This window comes from Bidens hawaiensis, unplaced genomic scaffold (assembly GCF_021521415.1).
Source record: "Bidens hawaiensis isolate Kalapana, Puna unplaced genomic scaffold, B.hawaiensis_p1.1 tig00018514_1, whole genome shotgun sequence".
Classification (NCBI taxonomy): domain Eukaryota; kingdom Viridiplantae; phylum Streptophyta; class Magnoliopsida; order Asterales; family Asteraceae; genus Bidens; species Bidens hawaiensis.
The window spans coordinates 107,063-131,833 of record NW_027492803.1 but is presented as its reverse complement, the minus strand read 5'-3'; the positions used below and the strand labels follow the sequence as shown (position 1 = coordinate 131,833).

The 24,771-nt window shown below is 34.3% G+C and overlaps 1 pseudogene; it reads left to right on the top strand.

The window, feature by feature from the left end:
* Window positions 1-1,726: 1,726 nt before the first annotated feature.
* Window positions 1,727-19,204, top strand: LOC143556320 (enoyl-[acyl-carrier-protein] reductase [NADH] 1, chloroplastic-like; annotated as a pseudogene).
* The last annotated feature ends 5,567 nt before the right edge of the window (window positions 19,205-24,771 follow it).

The following is a 24,771-nucleotide window of genomic DNA, read 5'->3' as shown; positions in this document are numbered from 1 at the left end:
GTTTCCCATACAAGGCTCTTTCTTGGACCCGATAACTAAGCGGGCTCTATTTGTTTTGATCTTTTTACTGATTTGAGCTTGAGTAGCTCGCTGCTCACTAGTAGCTAGCTCGTTTGCACCCTAGTAACTGTTGGGTTTTAGTGGTGAGCAGTTAAAATTTTGTTTATTAAAACCAGTTCAATAAACATGATAATAATAATTAATCTTATTAATTAACAATTATACGCAGTGGAAAGTATACAATTAATCAGCACCGAAACTAAACCCGACAGGATCCGGTTACAGACAATACGAGTACGAGTCAAACAATAAATATATAATTAAACTAACGATATATTTAAGTTTACCTCGGTTAATAAATAACCGGCTGAGACACCGAAGGCTAACGAATCGAGCAAGGTGACACAACGAGATCAACGACCAACGGTGGCGGTGCACGACGGCAACGGCAGCGGTGGTGGTGTACGGACAGCGGCGGCAGGAGGCGGACAGGCAGCGGTGGCACTGGCAGGCAGTGGCGGACAGGCGGCGGTGGCTGGTCAGGCGCCGGCAGTGATGGCGGCAGTGAAGCAGGTGGCCGGCTACTAGGATGGATGAAGAGAGAAGATGAACTTGTTAATTGGCTTAGGGTTAAGGTTATGTCAACATCATATATTTATATAACCTTTAATTAGGTTTAACTAATCAAATTATTTATAAACCCAATGGGCCAATAAGTCCACCTCTTGCTTCAAAGCCTGTTCCATGTAATTATATTTCGTTAAAGTATCTAACCCGGTTAACTAACTTAAGCGGGTTAATGGTTCGTTACCTCACGGTGTAACTCTCACGGGTCATAACCCGGTTGGCTGTATTGACTTACCCGAACCAGTCCATAATTCCAACAGTAACTAGTGTTTTTTTTTGAACGACTAAAATCTTGCACTCTATCAGGTTTAAACCCATGACCTCCTATTCGTGCAGTTGATGACATATTCCATGTTTTACGCACGCTTGCACTTTTGTACTCGTTAGTTTGTTTGTTTTTGAATCATCTAAATTTTGTTTTTCATCAATACTGATAAGTGATAACCATACATCAAATTTGTGTTTGAATTATTGTATGTGTTGGTAAATAGGTGCATTTGAAGACCCTGATATTATACATGTCGATGACTTTATGGATCCTATTAGGGGTGTGCACAAAAACCAAAAAAACCAAACCGAATTAAAAACCGGCGGCTTGGTTTTGAACTTGAGCAAAAACCGAAATATTGGTTTGGTTCGGTTTTGTATTTTGTTAAAATTCGAAAAAACTAAACCGAACCGAAATAACCAAAAACTCGAAATAACCATAATATCTTAACCGTAACCATTAAAACAAAATATGTCGATGACTATTAGTTTAGTTTTAACATATGGTTAATAACTAATAATACTCTGGCACTTTTAATTTTGATTTTGAATTTAAATGTATCTTTTATTAGCTTTTAATATTTGAAGTTCAAATATTCAATATTCTATTAATCATTAGTTTAAAGAAAAAAAATATCATGCCCAATTTCAGTATCTTTGGGAGTTTTTTTGGCCCAAAAAGTTTTGGCTCGATTAGCAAAACCGAAAAAATCGCACCCAAAACCAAACCGAATCCAAAAACCGAAAACCGAGAAAACAGAAACTGAACGGTTGTAAAAAAATCATAAAACCGAAAGTTTGGTTTTAGTAAAAACCCGCACCAAACCACACCATGGATCTTAAAGAGCTAGGAAGCGAGGCTGTTGTTAAGGTATTTGACGTGCGGTCGAAGGCTCACTCAAACTTAAACCAAATACTACTAAATAGATAGTGGTAAGTGGGTATCGAACACGAGGAGTTTGTAGAAAGTGTGTTAATAAGTAGCTCGACAATTAACTAAGATAAATGTAAATAATGAAAAAGTAATTTCCAAGTTTTGATTTTAAAAACTAAATTAAACTAAACGAAAGTTGTAAGCGAATAAATAAGCAAGCATTACTCTCGGGGTTCGGGTTATTGCTCAAAACTCTTGTTAACATTCAATGGATAAACCGTAATTTCTCGGTTTTGTGTACATGCAATTGTTTGTGATTAATCAAGAACTAAGTACTCGGATTTCTAGAATGCGAGGTTGTTACTTAACAATCAATCAATACTATTATTCCTAGTTCTTCCCACTAAATCTCGATTGTCAACGACACCAAGAACGCGTGGTTCAAAACTAGGTTTAAACGATATAGACAAGTTACAAACAATCACACAAACATCATGATTATACTAACATAAACAATTAGATAATCAATCCAAGTTCAAGAACAAATAACATAAGTGTTTTGTAATTAACCTTACATCCCAAGAGGAATACCATAGAAACTAGCCACTAATGGCTTGAGAGATCATTCTTGCATCAAGTGTCTTGTTTATAGCAATCCAAAACATAAACAAATGATTACAAACCCCAAAATATTGTTTTTGTCTTCAAAAATCGCCCTCTAGTCGTCCCCAAGTGAAAGGTAGTTGAAAAGACACCCCAAAACCCTCTAAAAAGAGGAATAAAATCTGCAGTTACGACTCGGATCGTGGTCCACGGTCCAAACCGTGGGCCACGGTCCATCCACGGTGCATAGAATGACCACGGTACGGTGAAAACTGTTCGATTGGGGCTGGGTTGACCGTGGTCCACGGTGGAGCTTTTGCTGATTTTCTTGTTTTCTTCATATCTTTCTCGTTTCAACTCCGTTTTCTTCGCCGTTTTCGCCCACGTTCTCGAAATTTCATCCTCTACCTCCTCCTACCTGCAAACATATGATTAACTATAGTCAACTAATTCCATGAAATTAAGTTGGTTAAGCCAATGCGTTTATATATTTTAACTCGCTTAACGGCTTCCCTACGAGTCGCTCGTTAGTATTCGTCATTTTTTATTAATCCCTTAGTCAAATCTTTTAGAAAAACCATCTTGACCCGTTAAAGATAAAACATACAAAAAATGACCTGTTTAAATTATTTATTTATTCATTTTTAATTCAATCTGCTGGCAAGTATAAGCAAGAGGGAAAACTTATGTGGTTCAAGATGGTGATATTATATTTTTCAAATTTAATGTGTCTGGAGGTGGAAATAAGTGAGCTAGTATTATGTTAAATTGTTAATTTCATCTGCTTCCACAATTTTACAACTTTGTATTGAGTGTCTAGTTAAGGTACTAATGCTTTCTGACATGATATATGTTGATGTGTTACTTACCAAATGTGGTAGTAATGTGTTTTTTTTAAGAAATATGATTTATAACAAATTAGAAGAGTTTTTTAAATGCGCGAGGCATGCGCCTTAACATCTCACCCTAGTCCATGGAAAAAATCTTTACGCGGATAATAACGAACCCAAGACAATCCTAGAGCGAAGAAGATAATAACAAACCCTAAATTATTATTGCTCTATTAACACTAAAGATCTCGAACAATTAAGGAACCACCAGATTTCAGAAACGGCAACTACAAGATCCATCTCAAGTGTTGGTTTGTTTTTGTTTTTGGACATGTAATTTTGCAGTTAAAAAATAATATTAATAAAAATGATACGTGCAGTAAAAGTGTGAATTTTATGAACATTTTGTAGGAATATGAGACACTTTTTATATTAAAGTTAATACAAATAATAATGATACTCTCGTTATTAACATGAAAAAGTAAGTAGTACACATACCACAATATAAACTAAAATATATAATGAAAGAATATAACAATTATGTTAAAATGATTCCAACCAACCTCTTCAAATGATAAAGTCTTTAACTTATTCTTTAGCAAAATCTTCTTGTAATATCCTTCACAATAACTTACATAAAGATAGATTGTCTAACTTTTGCCACAGTAAGTCTTCTAGTAATCTCTTGGCTGCAACAATAAACAAACTAAATTTGACGGTTGAGGCTGAGACACATGTTCAACACGTTTCCCTTAAAACAGGTTTCGTGCCTCTATGTAAGACAGCGCGTCTGCCTCCTAGGGTACAACAGCCAAAGCAGTTAGGACTGCCGAGATGTCCACGCGCTCGAGGTTACATCGGGTAAATTGTAGTGTTAGAACTTTTAGAAAAAATATAATAAAAAGGTAGAGGAATCAAGTAGAGAAACTCATCTCTATACGTTCCCAACATATGACTCTTCAACGCTTTTCACCAATAACTCTTCATGCATGCATGCATTTTTTCTTAAATTTTCTAGCTTGTATTTTCCTAACCCCATCAAATGAGGCTCATAGCCTACCATATATACAAAAGTCATGGATGATAAAGAGTCTTTCTTAATAAAAATTAATTATAGTCATAAACTCTAATAAAACTAATCAAGTTCATTAAGCAACTCTACTTAAGAGTTTCACCATATGAAAAGTCTAATAATAATAATTTCATAAAATTAATTTCCATTCATTACATTCTAACTTTCCAACAATCCCCCACATGAATGAAGATTAATCAAAACACACAGAATATCCAATATAACCTCGACAGTTGAGTATTGCAGAATAGGTAGGTGTTAGCTTTGAACCTTCCTTTGTGAAGTATACTTAGTCTCCTAGCGGTTAGTAGACGCGATGTCCTTGAACAAACCCCCTTTTGCGTAGACGACAATAAACTTCACACAATACTCTCCCTAGCCGGGCACATCCCCTCATTGTCGTGTCCATTATGGTCTTGGAGCACTAGCCTGGTTCTGTGAAAGCTCTAGGAATTACGCACCCCATAATTTCATTCGGAGCGATCCCACTTCTCTTTCACATAGGTGATTATCCATAAATCATTAAAAGCATTAAGGTTATAATGATTTACACAAATCATTAACCATATATTATGTTTAGCCTCACAACATTTCACTTTGTTATAGGAATGGACTAGGAAGTAATTAGACTCTCTTTATAATTTAAGAGGATATATATATTAGCTTATGTGTTAACTTATACAAAAGCTATGCCCCCCCCCCCCCCACAGTGACCACCCTTAGATATATAATTAGGTTGTCTATTGAACTAATTAGATCTTGGGATCTCCAGTCAACTAAGTTAGGTTTCCTTTATATACCCTTTTTCATGGGCTTTAGTCACATTACACAACTTGATCTCTATTAAACCCTCAGGTTGTTGTTGGATCCATAACATTATCTTTGACTTTGTATAGTCACTGCTGATAACTTACGTAGTTGAGATCAGTTGTCATAATACATTCTTGACGTATAAGTTAATTTTGCCTAATGTCAACTTTCTAAGACTATAACCTCAGTGACCACTTGAATATGGTTATAATATTTGTCTTTGTAAGATACACTTATCATTAAGGCAAACACATCTCCATTATGCACTACGACCTTTTTATCGTCCACTTAGTTGTGTGTTTGTAATGTTAGATTGGATTACAATAATCCTCATTGCCAAACCTTCCAAGTTTAAATGCAAGACACCTCCACATTTAAGTGTTATTGGATAACATCACCCAACTTTTGAATGGGGTAAAGAAAGGTTCTTCCTTTTTACACAAGTTTGATAAATCATATCAATTACCATTTCTATATACTTATAAAGAGTAGTTTCTTAAATGGTTTCCCCCCACATTTCTTGCATTTTGATGTAGTTTGTTTAACTTTACTTACGAAGATAAATCGAAACTCATGATTTGAACAAGACCATGTATTTGTATCAACGAGTTAATCAATGCTTACTAATAAAGTAACACTTTTCATTAGTTTGTTATCAAACATCACCAACTTAGAAGGATTCTAAATCACCGTCTAAGGCAAACCTAGAAAGTTAAGGTCTTCTTAAGATCCTAATAAGTTATATTATTTCCTTACATTGAATGAAAACCCACTTCAAATTTGTCTATACAGAAATTCATTCATGTGTTTGTGTATCTTTTGAATGTTTCACGTTAACTAGTCTTCGTAAAGCACCATAACTAACAAGTACTACTCTAGCATGCTTTAGACTACAATACTTTAGCATGTGAACAGAAGATGCATAATTCTGATTCTTCACAACCATTATATTATTACAATATCACTTTGAGACATTCGCCCCCCTTAGCTTAGACAAAGTTATGAGACTTGTTCACAATCCCAAAATGTTAGTCTTTTGGAAAGTCTCACAAGTTAGTGTATGTAGCACATAAATAACTTCATCATTCATTTAAGGAAAATAATTCTTTTTCCTTTTGTAGGACCCCGAACCTCGAGAATCCTACAGTTGGTAATCATATCCAAAAATTCTCAAAAATTTAAAATCAAACCATTTTATCTTAATAAAATCAGTTCAGAGTAATTAAACAGTGGAATAATAAACATCAAAATTCCCAAAAACCAGGAAAAGTGCCCAAAAACCAAAATTTAAATACTTATAGTAATAAATTAAAAGAAACAGTTTGCGTTATTAATTCTTCGACTAGATGTGCCTTCAACTTTCCGAGTAGTCTCTAGCACGTCCAAGCGGTAATCTCCAATCCTCAACCTGAAAGTCATTCTAATATACACACAAAGTCAGCTTGAGCTGAGTGAGTTCAAGTTTTAATAATAGACATTTAAATAAATCATTCCAAGGGTTTAAATATAAAAACGGGATTATAAAACATTCCAAGGGTTTAAATATAAAAACGGGATTATAAAACATTCCAAGAGTTTAAATATAAAAACGAGATTATAAAACATTCCAAGGGTTTAAATATAAAAAAAAAGATTATAAAACATTCCAAGGGTTTAAATGTAAAAACGGGATTATAAAACATTCCAAGGGTTTAAATATAAAAACGGGATTATAAAACATTCCAAGGGTTTAAATATAAAAACGGGATTATAAAACATTCCAAGAGTCTAAAACATAATACGGGATACGAACAGTTAGGCCATCATCAACACTAAGTATTCGTACTTAGACATCTATGTACATCCATATATTTATAACAAAAGTCTTAATAATCATTCCAACAGTTTTAAAACTGTAAACAGAAATACATCAGTTAGGTCATCACATTGAATAAATAATCATCCTTACGTATGAACATCTCTATACCTGCATTCCTATATATATATATATATATATATATAACATTTAATAATAACATTCAGGGCCGAGCACACGTACAACCCAAACACGTAACATTCCGATGATGATCATGCCACACGAGCCTCCCCCCTCACGGGCTTTTCAGGGCCCGCCACAGGATTTAAGAACCTGAGTTGTATAGTTTGGCCCGGCCAAGATCACCATTCAATAATAACATTCAGGGCCGAGAAAACGTACAACCCAAACACGTAACATTCAGCTCACGCAAACACAAAGTAGGCATACGCAACATTCAGTAGTCGAGACGACTATAACATTCGCCAAATATAGGCCATACAATAATTTATATACACACACACACACACACACATACTATAACATTCCAAGGCCAACTATATACTAGCAAGCCTATATAAAATAGTTTAAACGTTTCATCAGGAAATATCGTTTAATAAAAGGAATTAGTACTAGGCCTAATAGCAACCTCGAGCCTAGACCACAAGTAATATGTATAACCTTAAGGAATATAAGACTATAAACGAGTCTACAATATCCTAAGGCATAAAATATAGTTCACAAATAGTTTCATGAATGCACAAATATGAATAAGGCTATGTAATACCATCCAAATAGTTGTAACGAGTAAAATCGGGTAAAATTGTATTACGGTGTGCATGCTAGCCCAAAACTTGAAAAGAGTAAAAAAGGCATCATGAACTCACCTGAAACAAGCCACACAAAAACCAAAGAGTTTGAGAACTTCAAAGCCAATCCACAGTTTACAAGCCTGTCGGATTGCACACAAAGATTACTAACTAAACGTACCGACTCGTTTACCCTACGAGACGTTCTAACATGATTTGATTGACCTAAAGCCTTGACATTAGCAAATTCAATTACCCCGGCCCCCAAGGCCATGTATTTACCAAAACCACCCTTAGTTAATCCCGGGGACAAAGGGTTCCCAATTTACCTCCGAAAGTTGTTGATTTTTTCGAATACGCGCGTTAACGGGTTGTTTATGCACTTAGATACCGACTCAGCCCCGTGTGGACCAAATTTAGTAAAATCACAGCCAACAAGTCCACACGACGCTACACGAGTTGGATGGGTCGGTAATTCGCAAGCATGATGCACAAATTACCAATAAACGCGAATTTGCGCCGTACCGACCCGTTTGAGTAACCGACAACCAATTCAACCCAATAACATAAAAATATAGTTTTTCACAGCCAACAAATCATACCAAGGCTACAACATCCGAATTGGTTGTTAATTCCCTCAAACAACGTGCTAGACGCAACAATTGACAAACTAGACAACCGAAACCTAGTTTTCACTTCATCAACAGTTGACCAATCTAACGAATGCCAAAACTCATGATACTAAAGTATATTACACTAGACATACCTAAGAAGATGATGGAGCACGAACTTCATTATAACAGCCCCGAAAGATGCAAGAAAGGGCAGCCACCGGTTAAGCCTAAAACGAACTTATCGATTAATAACGAATATAACATGCAGATTTTAGAATGCAAAGATGTATTTTATTACATAGGAAAACCATGGAATTACATTATTAAATTTTTACTAGTGTTGCATAAATATCGTAAGTTTATAAAAATATTTTTATTATATTTTTCTAATGGACACAAAAATCATAAAAATTCCTCCAACACAGAAAGGTATGTGCAGCTATTTCAGCGCGCAACAAAATGGTTTTATTTTTATAAAATTCATTACGCAGCCAAATTAAACGATTCCAATTGGGTTTGGTTTCTAACTAAAAATATTAACTTCCAGAAGTGGAACCAACCAATTTAGACTTGTCAAAAAAGGGTTATGATGTCGGGAAGACAGACCAGAATCCATCATCCCGCATCAGCTTTGACACTCGATCTTATAAAATCATAAAAAGTATTCAAATCTTGTCCAAAAATTACGTATTTTACCTTTCTGGAAACTAGACTCAAATTAGAATATCATAGAAAGGAGAATTGATCAAAAACAATGGATTATCATCAAGTTACAGGCCCTACAATAAACGAGTACGAATCTGTCAGAAATTGTTATAATCAAAACTCAACCTTAACGACCAATAAACGTGTTAATATGATCAATTAAGGTGTAAAAGACATGGGGAATCATAAAACCGACCTTGGATTAGACTTGGGATGGCTGGACATGGCCGGAGCTGCACGAAAATCGAGGTGGGCGGCTTGGAGCTGCTGCCGATCGGTAGTGAGGAAGGAGAAGGAAGGAGGTTAGGGTTTATTATAATAATGTTACACTTAGGCCCCTTTTAACTTGAAAAACGTGATAACTTGGATGAAATGTTAAATAATTTAACTTAAGAGGATGACAAGGAGGTCCCCGAAGAATGCCAGATCAAACCCGATAAACATACAAACTCTACAACGTGCATGTCGTTTAAATGAAAATGTCGGGTGCTACATTCTAATCTAATGCTTTAAGTTATAAGAGGCGATGTTTCGAGCAAAATGTTGGATAAACGGACTTTTGAAACGTATTACAAGGCTCAACATTAGAAAGATGAAACCCCGGCTTTTAAACGAACATTTATAAACGATCGAGCCGATTAACGAAATTTACGGGCGTTACACCTTTGATCTTCAAGACTTCACCATTGACTTATACGAACATTAAACACAAGTGTTAATCCAAATATTCTGGTGAATCCATTCATCACCAACAAGATGAATGCTACTCGTCTATAGTCACTATAATGTTGAGATAAAGTCAATTGGATTGACACTTAAACTTTTGGAATTCACATTTGCTTCTTAAAACCATTTATTGAGATATTCTCCCAATATGAAAGACAACACTCTCACATAGTTAAACAACATGGATGGTGGTAGAAAAATTTACATATCCATCAATATTGTAAGTATATTTTAATGAATCTCTTAAGATTTGTTTAAATTCATTTACACTAGTAACATATATTTCTTTATATATGATCAGCGTGTTTATGACTCACACTCAGTGAATTTCCAAAGATATAATCTTTCATGAATTTTCAAGGATTTAAATATCTCGTCAGCATATATAAATTCATATTAATTCATATATTATAATTCATACTTAATGAGCTTCCAAGAAGTTTAATTTCTTATTAACATATATTAGTTTATATGTTATAATTCACACTTAGTGATTTCCAAGAAGTTTAATTTCTCATTAGCATATGTTAGTCCATATATATGTCATAATTCACACCTAGTGAATTTCAAAGATTTAAATATAATATTCTTGTGTATTTTATTTTAATACACTCACCACGTTATTTCATGACCCTCTCATAATATAGTTATACATTTGATGTCTCATGTTAGACTTTAGTCAATGCAATAACTCACAAATTGTTTCTTATGCAAATTTTTCTTGCACTATTTGTTTAAAATTATCCATTTTATTTTAAAAATGCTGATTTATTTCGTTGCATAATTGCATGTGTTATCCGAATACATTGAACACAAAATAACAATACAGCCGAACATACAAAATAAAGTGTAATATAAACAATACAACAACAAGGTGTTAACTAAATGCACATTGTAAATTTTAACAAAACTTATGTTCATAACAGCACCAAGTTTTTATTTTATTATTATTACTATAATATAAACAACTTTGGTGCCGCAACTTGGCGGCGCCGTATTGTTTTGAATTTTGTTTTTTAGTTCAGTTACCATAATAAACATAATGTGAACAGATCAAACGTTATTTTTTTTTTGTTTTAGTTCCAGTACCGACAACGCTCAAGTTCCGATATCGACAAAGCTCAAGTAATGTGAACCGATCACCGACCGAGTTCGCGTAGACTCACGGCCTTATTTAAAGCCCATGACCAACAACGCTCAAGTTTTACCAACGCTTAAGTTTACCGACAGACCCTCCCCCATGATCTATCAAACGTTAATTTTTTTTTGTTTTAGTTCCGGTACCATAACAAACGTGAAAGAAACCGACCGAGTTCGCGCAGACTCACGACCTTATTTAAAGCCCATGACCAACATCGTTTGGGTTTTACCAATGCTCAAGTTTACCAACAGATCCCCCCCCCCCCCCGAAAAAAAAGTAAATAAAATTGGTCGTTGGTACACTTTAATTTTTTTTTTCGTTTTTAGTTCCGGTACCATAATGTGCGTAACCAAAACCGACTAAATTTGTGTCAAGTTACCGCCTCAATGCTCGGGACCACAACGCTTGGGTTTTACCACCGCCCGGGTTTGCCAACTAAATAAATATCGTCTTAAATATTTTGTTTTCTTATATGTTAATTTGACGAATTAATTTTTTGGGTTTTAATGTTCAAATTTTACCAATGATATCTATATCGTAAAACGCAGCTGATAATGATCGAATTCATGTCGACTCATCACCGTATCGCTCAGGTTTTATCAACGCCCATGTTTCAACGTTGGGTTGTGCCAGTTGCCCTGCGCAACACGCTAGGTAGAAAAACTAGTTATTCTATAAAATAATTTGTTTCTTTCAAAAAAGTTTAAAACCATTGGTTTCACAAAAGAAATCGTATCTAACACGCACGTTTGGCTATTAAAATGTTTAGACAAGCATTGTTTAAAGCTATAAAATAACTCTTTCTAACACACTTATTATTAGAAAAATTAAACATTGTGAAAAAAAGATAATACCTTAGTGTTAGCTTCCACCTTATTCCTACACATTTTGCATTATTTTGCTGGATATGCGTCGAGTGCCATCAAGAGACCAACAATTTAATGCTTTCAAAAATCTCGTGAACTGAAACTCGTTTTAAAATGAGTTCCAAAAACAAATTTGTGGTAATCCAACACATCAGTGATTGAAGAAACTCTATTTAATTTTTTTTTCTAATTAACATCAATTTTTTTACACCCATATACCACACCTTCGAGGAACCCAGACAAACAACATATCACTACACCACTAGGTAACAGGTAAAAACTCTGCTTAACTCAATCTAAACAATAAACATGACAATAGGGATGAGAATTTCTTTTCTGAATACCCGAACCCATAAATTTAGCATCTTCGATACTAGACCAAAGTTTTAGGTTTTCAGTATTTGGTTATCAATACAGGTATTTCAGTATTTTGTACTCGTTTGGAATATGTATAGGTTTTATTGTATGTTTAAATCTTATGTTACTTGATTACGAAAGGATTTGATATTATGGTTCACTTTGGTATTATAGTAAATTAGTTTTGGTATTATGTTTTGGCTGTGGTATTATGGTTTTAGTACTATGCTTTATTGAATACCAGTACCCGTACCAATTTAGCCAATTTGGTATCCGTACCGATTAAGTTTCTTTGTTTCTCGTATCGGTACCAATATCATTAAAGATAAAAAAAAATAAGGTGGTAACAAAATGGGTACCGTACCGAAATACTCATACCCTACCAATAAATTTGTATGGTACTCGGTACTCAGTTTTATTGATTTCTAGTATGGATACTTTTGGTACTGGTACGACACTAATCTCATCTCTAGGTGTAGCGGTGAGCAAAAAATTGTTCGGAACCGTCAGAACCGAGGGACCAGACCGAACCTGTGCCTCAGAACCACTAATATGTGTTACCTTACGGTTCTCGGTTCCCGGTATTTGAACTGAACGCTTTGGTTCTGGGTAAACCGACAGTTCTAGACGTGGAACCGAAAAACCGGAATATTAAAACTTTCTAAATAAATGACCAGTCTACATTTTTTATAGAGTAACTTATTAGCTGACATTCATTCAAATATTCTTTCTTTGCGTTCAATACCCAGCAGCCAAGATCAATTTTGATTCAGGCTCTCAAGGTAATTTAATTATATAATATAAAATGATATGATCTTCCTTTAATCTATCAACAATAAAAAATTATTTAACTTCAAAAATTAGATTTTGATAAAAAATATAATGGATGTTCATGTTGTAATCTAAATTAATTTTACCGGAAAAAAAGACATACAGTTATATAAACTTGTTTTGCAGTTTGCAAAGTTTGCATAATCCATTTGATAAATAAATGACTGAATTGGTTCTAGAACAGAACCGATTAGCGAGAACCGACTTTTTCGATTCTAAAACCGAACCGATTTACTATAATAGGTTCCGGTTCTATTTTTCAATCGTTTTCGGTTCTGGTTTAGTTCTCACAATTTTGAAACGTTGCACAGTCCTATCTAGATGTCGTCTTATTTACTTAGTCATTAAATACGTTAAAAGAAATTATTAAATTAATAGGTCACCTTTTTCTTTTGAGCGAAATTAATAGCGTGCCTAATTAATTAAATTCTGACCGGAATATTTTTGGGTGTGACAACTAATGAACTTATGAACATACATATATTATGATATATATAATGTGGATTCACAATAAAGTTAGGTACGAGCCACCCTACTCCTAAGGTCTTAAGCACTTGTTCTATTCTTTTTAAATAATTTCATGATTTATATATCCTAAATGATCACACACCTTAGTAGGAAGAGTTAATAAAATCAAACAATATTAATTTAGATTATAATATATAAACTTTTTTTTTAACGGCCAAAAAAAGACTGGCCAATTGGTCACCCAAACTCATGATCGCATTGTGGTAAAATCCCTTGCTCCAGTGGCAGATTTAGAACATAATTTTAAGGGTAACATAATTTTTTTTACCGTACATTAAAAAATACGGTAATGCATAAAGTTAAACATGTACATGATAGATTTCTCCTCTTCGAAAAAAGCTTAAAATCGATACATTACATCGTTTTCGGTTATTTTGTTAAATGTTTCTCTTTCAACCGCACAACTAGAACAATGTTCAAATACTCTTCACCCATTCGATTGCATAGGTCCGTCTTAAAAGCTTCAATTTAGAAACACATTTTAACATTTGCAGTTACAACCGTTTAAACCAATTCTAGCTTCAATCTTATCTTACTATACTATTAAAACAATACAAGGTTTCCATATGTCATTCAACTAGCATGTCCACATAGGCTTTCATTTATATAATTTCCACATGTTAATTTGAACATTAATTTTAAACATTAACTCATAAGTTGAAAAAAGTTTCAAAATAAATTATTATAATCATCATTGATTGAGTAATTAAGACAATTAATTGTTTTCGTTGTTATTTTTTTTAATTTTGAGACTTTGTTATTTTATTTTGTTTTTGGATTTTGGGAAATTATTTATGAATGCTTGGACTGGATGTATGGATGTTTGAATTGAAATGACGGTTTAAGTCACGAGGTTTAGATTATATTGTTGTTTTATTAAATGCGTGTTTAATAAAAAATTATAATTATATCTCATTGTTATATTTATATTTTCCGTCCGTATGTAATACGAGATCTAACTTAGTATCCAATAAACCAAAAGAAAATAACAATCTTTTCTAGTTTCCGCCATTAGACCAGAAAGTCACATATGTCATCCAGTTTTGCAAACCTTTCATTTTCCTATACATGGTTAAAAAATTGCTCTTCAATAATGTATACGGTAAAAAAGTTATTAAAAATATTAAATCATCAACTAAATAGTAAAATAAAAAATATAAATAAACGGAAAAGTGTTTTTGTTAGTCTAAATTAATTAAGACCTAGTGAAGTTTCACGCCTAGTGGTGGGTATTCAGTCAGTATTGGTTTAGTTCAGTACGACGTTAATATGGTGCCGACACTTGGTATAATGGCTGAAAGAATCCAAAAACTAAAGTTGTGATATACGCAAAAGAATATCGACAAGTGTATTAAATCAATTAAAGTCATAAATGTATATCAGTAAATAATCCGAAACTACTAATCCTAGTACCGTTGTTTGGTCGAAAATGAAACTTACAAGAATAACCTACCAGTCATACAACACAAAATAATATTTATATGAATTGTTGTAAAGAAGGCATTCTCTGCAAGTCTTCTCCATCCTATATTAACTTATTAAGAAATTATTTTAAATACGTGAAGCATGAAATATTAAACTAAATGACACAAAACTAGAATAAATAAAAACCAAATATACTATTATTCAAAGAAAAACACACCTAGTATATAGTGAGGGAAAAAGAAAAATATAGTGAGCCATAAACACTAATCGATTGATGATAACGTACACTTAGTTATAGAAACCGAAAAAAGTTGATATGTAGACATTTACTTTTACTCATTCTCTCACTTTTAAACTTTCTTATCTTCTCCATTTCTCATATGTACCGTTCAGTATTTTTAAAGGTTACCGGAAAAATTCCAATAGGTCCCAAATTTATTCTTCTATTCTTAATCTTAGGGGTAACATAATCTAATTTTAGGGGTAACGTGATCCATAAAACATAAAAAAAAAAATTTTAAAATTCCACTACACGGAAAAGTTGAGGGGTAGCTACCCCTGCCCATACCTTACATCCGCCCTTGCCTGGCTCGCGCATGACATTTTATCATAAATGAGACTCGAACCTACGACCTCCTATGAAAAAAAGCCATGGGATTAATAGTTATTTTTGTTATATATAACACATTTCAAAAACTAAAAAGATAATAGGTCTCCACGCTCCGTATAAAAGTCCAAGCTTTTTCTCTTGCTAAACGCGTCATGGTTTGACCCAAAACTAACACAAACTTGTTTAGACTAAACTCAAACGCATGAATTTTGTGTTAGGCTCGTGCCATACTATCATGTCAAAAATTCAAACCCTACAAAACACCCACAAACGCACCACATTAACGGACACATCAAATTCTCACTCATCTTCTAAACATTCATTTTCTATTTAATGCTAACAAAAATAAAGATAAAGATAATATTAAATAGAAATTTCATTTATAATACAGTGAACAGTACCGTTTACAACAAAAAACATTCTGTTATGAAAACAATTAGTTTCGTTAAAACTTATGTCAAAATGTTCAGGAAAAAAAACCAGTGTACAATAATTATTATTAAAAAAAAGGCTAAGGAATACAGATTACTTGAAAAAAATTAAGTTAAATGTTAGATAAAATATTTTAATAAAAAAATAAACAAAAGGCTATGTGTCTTCATTTCATTGGATGTGCACAAGAATTATTCAGTCTTTTAATTAAGGGAGTATAGCACACACCCTTGCATGTATATAAAGATAGAGATTAGTGCACAGTAACCTGAAAAGATTGTTATCAGTGAGGTAAGTCACACTAGACAATCACTAATATTTACATTCATCAACATACTTCCAATCTGTTATGTTCTTCATTAAAACTTTTGTGTTAATGTTACACTGTTCTAATCATTTTTAATGAGCTAGAAAATACATATTTAGTTATGCATGTATATATGTAATTGCAATTTACACATAGATGCTAATTGTTATGATTCTTGCATGAATTGCAGATTCTTGAAATGACAATTAATATGCGTTTAGCTATTGCAAGACCATGTACCTGTTCTTTTCATCAAGTTTCAAAGCCGAACATTGCGGTTTTCAGTAATGCTGTTAAAGTGGCATCATATGCAAACCTTAAGAGCTCATGCAACATCAGTTCTACGCTATTATCATCTCAAAATGTTCGATTCAGTGGTTCGAGATTTGAAAAGATGATCACAAAAGCCATGTCAGCTTCCAGTGACACAAAACCACTTCCAGGGCTGCCTGTTGATCTTAGAGGTCAATAATATATCTTTAAGCTTAGATGTTTAAGAAATGAGTTACCACTTTTCAGAAGAAAATAGTCGATTTTCTCATAAAAAGTTATTAAAATATTTTTTAGTGTAATTACCTTGGGGGCTATTTTTAGGGAAGAGGGCATTCATTGCTGGTGTAGCTGATGATAATGGATATGGTTGGGCAATAGCCAAATCTTTAGCTGCTGCTGGTGCGGAGATTATTGTTGGCACGTGGGTCCCGGTATGTAACTACACGAGCATTTAAACAAACGAATTTAATTGTTTCAATGTTCGTGTTTGTCCGTCTAGAAAATGAAAGTGTTCGTGTTAGTTCGTTAATACTCCAAATGAATAGTTCATGGATGTAAACAAACATAAACGAACATAAATGAACATACACCAACACGATATATCAAATGTTAAAACTTTTCAATATTAAACAGATATACCTAAACAAAAGGGTTTTAGAATATAAAAATCAAATTGATATTAGTAATGAGTAAGTTTGAGTGGATATTTATATGTATATAAAACTTAAAACTGACTTAAATATATGATCGAACATAATGAAAGTTCACGAACTTAAATAAACAAACGGGACATTTGTTCATGTTCTTCGCTTTAATTTAAACAAAAACTTGTGTTCATGTTCGTCCGTTTATTAAATAAATGAACTTCCCACGAACGGTTCACTGAACGTTTGGTTCTTTCAAGAAGTATCCTATTCTTATAATTTCTGCTCATTCGAACGGTTCTGTTTTAGCTATTATTTTTTATTTGATTCATTTCTGATGACCTTATTAAGGCACTCAAAATGTTTGAGACCAGTCTTCGAAGGGGAAAGTTCGACGAATCACGTGTGTAAGTGTATACATTCCATTTTTTTTCACTTATTATCATAAGATAATATTATGATTTGTTGACTAATCAGTAAGTCCAATTTGTCATGTCAGGTTGGCAGATGGTTCACTGATGGAAATTACTAAAGTGTACCCCTTAGATGCGGTTTATGATACTCCTGAAGACGTTCCTGAGGATGTAAGTCCACACTCTTTTAAGTTTTAAAGACTTTTGGTAATTTATGCGAAATATAAATAAAGAATGAAATCGTGTATGAACCGTAACCAGTATGCAGGTGAAAAAAAAGAAGCGTTATGCGGCATCCTCAAAGTGAACTATTAAGGTACTCAGTTCATGAATCATGTTTTGAGTTATTCTCAAAAGTCAAACATTCCTGAAAAAGTCAAAGTTTATGTTTGCAGGAAGTAGCTGAATCTGTGAAAGAGGATTTTGGAAGCATTGACATTCTTGTACATTCGTTAGCCAATGGGCCTGAGGTATGCATCCGACGTTATGGGCCAAAATGGGAAACTTTTAGCATGGGCTGAAACGGGTCAGGTTGACCCATTTCAGATAAAAAACCAACCCAAACCGACACATTCATAAGTCAATGAGTCAGAACTACAATCTTTATATTGCAGGTTACCAAACTTCTTTTAGAAACATCACGGGACGGGTATCTTGCGGCCATATCAGCATCAAGCTATTCTTTTGTGTCTTTGCTCCAGCACTTTGCCCCAATAATGAACCTGGGTATGGTTCTCATCAGCGCTCGCCTTGGACAGGTCAAAGTCAAAATTTTTAATTATCAAAGTTGACCTTAATTATTAAAAATTATAATGCAGGTGGTGCTACAATTTCTTTGACCTACAGGCCAGGGTAATTTTTTTAATGTTACCTTTTTATTTATATTTATTTTTTGAGATATTTATATTTTTTGGTTATTATAAGTTTATAACTGCACCTTTTTAAATGTAGATATGGTGGAGGTATGAGTTCTGCTAAGGCTGCATTGGAAAGTGACACGAAAGTTAGTTTTTCTATCCCATTATTTTTTTCTTTTAATTGGCTTCAAATAATTATAATTATTAATTATTATTAATAATAATAATAATAAACATAGGTTTTAGCATTTGAAGCTGGAAGAAAGCATGAAATCCGAGTGAACACAATATCTGCTGGTAACTATTTTTCTCGTCCTTATAGAACAAGCATATGACAAATTTTAAACGTTACAAATCTTGTTATGTTGTATTAATTTTTAGTGTAAATATTCCAGGACCATTAAGAAGTCGTGCTGCTAATGCGACCAGAGGGGTTGATGCGATGATTGATTATTCATTTGCGAATGCACCACTGCAAAAACAATTGTTAGCAGGTCAGTGCGAATCTCACAAATTAAATAATTATTTTGTTCAAAAGAACTATAGTCAATATATGATTGGGATTATTCATTTGCTTGTATATTTTATTTATTCATATTTTTAAATGATGAAATTAATTTATTTAAATAGAGGAAGTGGGAAATGCTGCTGCTTTTCTGGTATCACCATTGGCTTCAGGCATCACAGGGGCAGTGTTGTATGTAGACAACGGGCTGCATGCGATGGGAGTTGCAGTTGATAGCCCGGCTTTCAAGAATGTGGACCCCTCGAAATACAAAAAACATTAAGGTAGCGAACAAGCACCACACTGTTGTTTCGGTTCCACAAATAAAACTGTTTACATAATAACTTAATAATAATGAGAAAGTTGGTTGATCTTCAAATTGCCCTTTGGCATTTGTAAAACATTTCTAGATGAGAAAGGTGGTAACAACAATATCAATGGTTGAGATCCATTTTTCTTTCTTTTGGTACATTAAGGATTAAACTTGAAAGGGTGCTTGGGATTCTTATTTAAAAAGTGTAATTGCTTACAAATATCATATTAACACTTTTTTTTGTTTTAACTTTCAGGCTTTCTGTTATCATTTTACTCTATTTTTATCTATTAAAACTAGAATGCATCATGACTCTTAAATAGAGGTGTAAACGAGCCAAGCTGCTCGTGAGCTACTTGAGTTTGACTCGTTAAAAGCTCGACTTGTGCTGAGCTTAAATGAGCCCATGCCTAAAAGTAAGCTTGTTTGATTAACGTGCCCAAGCTCGAGCCTCTTTGCGAGCCTAAACGATACTTAATTTTATATAGTTTTCATTTAATATATTAAATATTTAATGTAATAATAATAATTATTATTATAAATAAATTTATGAAAAAATAAGTAAAAAATATATATTAGGTTATATATAAAATATACGAAAAAATAAAATAAATGAGTCGAGCCTGAGTTGATCTCAAAAAAAACAATTCATGAGTGGAGCTAGAGCCTAGATGAACTCCGCTCGTTTACACCCCCTACTCCTTAATTGTATTTGTTCTTCAATGCATTCTAATATTAATATTTCTAATCCACTTTTTTAAATGAAGGAAACAATTCGATAATATATGAAACAAATATTAAACATAACATTTGTTACTTTAACGAGTTATCATTGCTGCGCGTTGCGACAGACACTATGACATGGCTAAATATCATTTATTTCACGATTTGTAAACATACCCGAACCAAAAAGCATGAGAAAATTTGGACCGGAATCAGACCAACCTTGAACCGGATGATCAGTCAAAATTTTATTTATTAAAACCCGGTATAATAAATGTGACAAATAATAATTAATCTTATTAATTAATAAATGCGCAGCGGAATATAAACGGCACCGAAACTAAACCCGACAGGATCCGGTTACAAAATCATATGAGCACAGTAATATAAACAACCCATTAAATATAATTATTATAAACTAGTTATATTTAAGTTTACCTCGGTTTATAAAGAACCAGTCGAGATACCGAGAGCTAACGAGCAACGCTAGGTGACAAACGAGATCCGACGGTGGTGGTACGCTAGGCAGCGGCGGCGGCGGCGGCGTACTATAACGGCGGCGACGGGACGCAGCGGCGGCTGAGTCTATTGAACAGGAACTGCGGCAGCAGGGGCGGCGGTGTTGTGGTGTTCACAGACAGCAGCAGCGGGGGTAGCGGACTGCGGCCAGTGAAGTAGCAGCAGCGGCCGGCGGTGGTCGGTGTTATGATGACCAGCGACGGCACACGGGTCAGCAGCGAGGGCAGGTAGAGGAGCTGGTGGCACCGGAGGTGGTGTGTTGGCTTGGAAGAGATAATTGCTTGTGGTGGCTAGGGTTAGGATTAATGATAGGTTAACTAGCTTATAAATTTATGTCATAATATCCGTTCCATAGTATCTCGTTAATTTATGTCATACCCGGTTAACTAAAGCGGGTTTCATGCTTGTTACCCACGGTGTAACTCTAACGGGTCAAAAATTGGTCAGCTGCGTTGACTTTACCAAACCGGTCTGTAAAGTCCAACAGTCTCCCACTTGGACGGTTTCTGGTTAAGTTCCTCAACGCTGACAGCCAGCGGTGCTCTAGCTACACATGGCTGCCCCCAACAAGTTATGACATTTTAAAGTCATTAACCAAAACATCTTTGAATACACTATTACAAGATAATGAGCTTACGGTAATCATCATCATTTATCCTTTCCGTATAAGATATCAATTGAACAATGAGACATGGATCATATGCAATTTCATATGGCGTTCAATCGTTAATGTTCTCGATCTAGAATCAAAGTGGTCCAATCAAACACACAGTAAGTTTGGGTGAGGCCTCACACTTCACCAGTTTGAATCAACAAGGGCGCCAAGATGTCTAATTGTTACATATCATGTAAGAGTACAGAATCTAATCTTGATTACATACAACTCCCACTAAACTTCAGATTATTACCAATCAATGCCTTTATAGCTGGCAGCTACACGACAGCGATTGACACTGATTAAAGAAAAACCTTTAGTAAACAAAAGTTTTAATATGTATCTCAGGTCTAAGGATACTAAATGAGTATACCAATATCAAAACATCTTATGACTAAGTTCCATGAAGATAATTTGATGCGAGTTACATCCAACATCATTCATTGTAACACCCCGACTGTAACACCCACAAAGTTTAGGTCCAAATTTGACAAGTTTATAAAGATAAAGGACTAAAAATATTCATGAAATAAGTAATGGAGAAAAATAAGATAAAGAAATGAAGACATTTTTATGCTAAGGGAATAAGTAAGGAAACTCCATCCCACATGGAAAGTGAAAAGAATTGAAAGCACTTTATAAGGAAGGAGTTTTCCATGGTAATGTTCTTATGTGCGCGAAGAAATCCTTCACGATACGCGAAGGAATATAATAATAATTGCGGCTACATTTGTCCTTCGCGCATCGCGAAGCAACTTCACGATACGCGAAGATGCACAGATTCTGGCTATAAATAGGCAGCCATGGGGATGAAGTCTCCATCACATCACACACACTTTACCTCGGTTTTCGTGCCAAAATCCCGTCATTCCCGATACGCTCATTGTTTAGAAGTACGTGCAAGTAGGAGCGCTGCCTACGTGAAGTTTAAGCATTTCATAGATAAGCCATACAAGGTAGGGGTTCTGCCCGATTATTTTATTATATATGGCTTAGACCCTAGTCGAGGGTATAGTCTGTACCTTGATCAGATAATAAGTGAAATGTAGCTTTCATAAGATAAGGTTATGAATAAAATATCATTCTTTATTATAAAGATATTTCTTATGAATGAAGAAGTGGGATATATGTATGTTTCTTCATGATAAAGAAACGTAGTATATAAATGTTTTATAAATGAAATAAATATCAAGGTAAATGTTATGCAAATAGACTTAAGGTCTAAAGCTAGATCATAGATCTAGTTATTTATAGAATGTTATTCTCGTACTATAGGTCCGAGATAAAGAACAGACGTCTGTTGGTGAGAAATCTTGAAATCAACAAAAGGTGAATACGTCCAACCTTTTTATAAATGTGTTTTACGACGTGAATACGTCTAAATGTATTATCTTTTTAAAGATATTTACTCTTTAAACTATGGACTGTTATCCATATGTAAAAGAGTTATGAAAGTATTTACATGAGGGTTGGTTCAAATCCTCTAAAACGTTTTGATACAAGGTAGTACTAAACACTCAGGCTAAAATACACATGTGTCTGGATCCTTACATATATGTACTGTAGTGGGCACACTACAGACATACTGACCATGAGGTAAGTGACTATCTTTAGGGCGAGTGAAGTCCGATTATGTGGTTTGTGCATATGTTTAGTTCCAATGAGATGGGATTGAGACCCACTGAGTCGTTGAACACTATTGGTGTTGTGTCATTACGAATTGTGAAAATGTTTTATTAAGTCAGCGTATTCACCAACATATAGCTGACGTATTTTCAAACTGTTTTCAGGTAACCAAGAGTAAGGTATAGAGAAGAATATGCCAGTGGAGATAGAAGATCACTAGGCATAGAATGCAGCTGGTGGCTCAGCTAATTTTTGTAATGAAGCATATATATATTAAACTTGTTTTTAAACAAGTAATTTTGTAAAACATACTAGGGTGTTTAATTCCCTTTGCAATGAAAATGAATATTTTAAATTAACATTTTCCGATGCACACTTTGATAAATTGACAAAAGTGGTACCAACTGTGAGTCGCACGCTTAGGCTCGAAGGCGGGGTATGACAGGTTGGTATCAGAGTCATCGGTTTTAGCGAATTAAGTATTTGAGAAAAGTACTTAGGCTTTAACCAGTTTAAGTATATGAAAGTATGGATAAGATATATATATATATATATATATATATATATATATATATATATATATATATATATATATGCCCTTGGAAAATCTTAAAGATAGTAACTAATAGCTACCTCCTATTTCTCGTCTATAGAATGTCGAAAAGAGGAAATTCAAACGTTGAAGTCAATAGTGGACCCTTAAGGAATACAAGAGGGAGATTGAAGAAAAATGTTGAAAATCAGGAAGTGAATGCTACTCCTCCTACTGGTGATCATTTCGTAAGAAAAGAAGATATGCAAGAACTAATCGCAAGAGGAATTGCCGAAGCTTTTCCAGCTATGCTCGAGACTATGAGAAAGAAGGAAACATCGAGCAATGAGAAATCTAACAAGTCTAAGAGAGAAGAAGAAGAAGAAGAAGAAGAAGAAGAACATGTCAGTTCTAATAATGATAGCGATTATGAAGAGAAGAAAACCAAGAAACAGAAGACTAAGAAAGGCTGTAGTTACAAGACATACCAAATGTTTTAAACCCAAAGATTTCAATGGAAGCGATGGTGTTATTGCTGCATTGGGATGGCTTGAAGAAATAGAAGCCATCAATGTCATTAGCAAGTGTTCTGAGAAAGAAGCAATTCAATATTCCTCCCAATCATTCAAAGTTGAAGCTCTGCAATGGTGGAATACCCTTATACAAGCCAAGGGTAGATTAAACATGTACAAGCTGAGTTGGGAAGAATTTAAGGATCTTGTAATCAGGAAGTTTTGCCCAATGAACGAGAAAGATGAAATTCAAATCAAGTTCTTAATCATAGAGTTGTTGGGACAAATCTTAAGGACTACAATACTAAATTCCTGGAGTATTGTAGGATAGTACCACACTTGGTAACACCGGAAAATAACAAGGTCACTCGTTATACTGGGGTTTGCCAAAGGAAATTAGAGATATGGTCAGATCGTCTCTACCACAAACCATCGATTCAGCCATGGAATTAGCTAGATATATGATGAACGGGTTGATCAGAACCCATGAAGAAGAAAAGAAAGAAAATACCTTCAAGAAGGAAGTTGTGTTTAAGAAGAATGAAAGGGACAACAACAAGAAACTATACTGTGGAGAGAAGAAGAACTCCCAGTCACCAATTCCCTTGTGTAAGATATGCAATCGAAGACATTTTGGAAGGTGCGGGTTTAATCGGTCACTTACCTGTACTAACTGTAAGCAAGTGGGTCATGCAACAACCGATTGTTGGAAAAATAAGATTGCTTGCTATAGTTGTGGAGAGACGGGACATTTTCAGAATGAATGTCCGAAGAGGAAGACTGGAGGAGAAAGTGCAAGTGGTAGTGGCACCAAGAATGAAGGTAGGAAAGGAAATGCACGTGTTTTTGTGCTCAACATTGAGAAAGCAGCTAAGATGCCGGACGTTATCACCGGTACGTTTCTCGTCAATTATATATATGCTAGGGTTTTATTCAACTCAGGTGCGAACCAAATTTTTATAGATAAGAA